Consider the following 776-nt stretch of genomic DNA (forward strand, 5'->3'; position numbering starts at 1 on the left):
GACTCGGAGTCGGGCACCGGGCATTCTCGCCGGGGCCGACGGGGGCGAGAAGGCGCCGTGCTTGTCCGCTTGCGCTGCGGCCCCCAGGCTCCCACCGCTGTCACCCGGAGCCCGGGAGGCGACTCCGGACGGTCCCGACGGACGCCCCGTCCACGCGGCCGAGCCACAGGACCCAGGGACTCGCCTGTCTGGCCGCCGCCAGGTGGGACCGGCCGGCTGCGGCCCCGGCTTCCCCGGCAATCGCTCGGCCGCCGGGACCCCGGCGAGGCGGCCTCTCCACAGCCAACCGCCGCCCCGCAACGGCCGCCCGCCCGCGCGCCCGCCTCCGGCGCCCACCTGTTGGTCGCACTCGGGGCACGATTTGGTGGCCATCTTCACTTTCTTGGCTCGAGTTGCAGACATGCTCCTCGCCCTGGGCAGCGACGGCGGCGGCTGCGGCCCCTCCCTCGTACCCCAGCGGCCGGCCTCCGCCCGCCCCGTCCCCGTAGGCCGAACCGAGGCTCCGGCGGGGACGAGCGCGCATACGCGAGCTCGCGCGGGGCCTGCGTGCCGAGGGGGCAGGGCGCGGCGCGGGTCGGCGGCGAGCCGCGGGCCTCTGGCGCCGGCTGCTCGAGATCGCGGCGCGAGCTTCCACGGCGGCCCGCGCCTCACACGCCGCCGGCCCTCGAGCTCGCCGAGTCTCCCGAGAGGACACGGCCTGGCCCACCTGGCGTGGCAGCGGCCACGCCCTCTCCTGGCCCGGAGGACGGCGGGGGCGTGGCGGGGGCGGGACTAGG

At 78.2% G+C, this 776-nt stretch overlaps 1 pseudogene across 1 annotated transcript in view; it reads right to left on the reverse strand.

The window, feature by feature from the left end:
* The window catches only part of LOC105818083, a 30,683-nt pseudogene extending 30,160 nt beyond the window's left edge, over positions 1 to 523 (reverse strand). The window contains exon 1 of the transcript XR_001137873.1: positions 337 to 523. The product of XR_001137873.1 is annotated as a ubiquitin-conjugating enzyme E2 Q2 pseudogene (transcript). The remainder of the gene's footprint in view (positions 1 to 336) is intronic.
* Positions 524 to 776: the final 253 nt, after the last annotated feature.

Source organism: Propithecus coquereli, unplaced genomic scaffold (assembly GCF_000956105.1).
Source record: "Propithecus coquereli isolate 6110/MARCELLA unplaced genomic scaffold, Pcoq_1.0 Scaffold436, whole genome shotgun sequence".
In the NCBI taxonomy this organism is placed as follows: domain Eukaryota; kingdom Metazoa; phylum Chordata; class Mammalia; order Primates; family Indriidae; genus Propithecus; species Propithecus coquereli.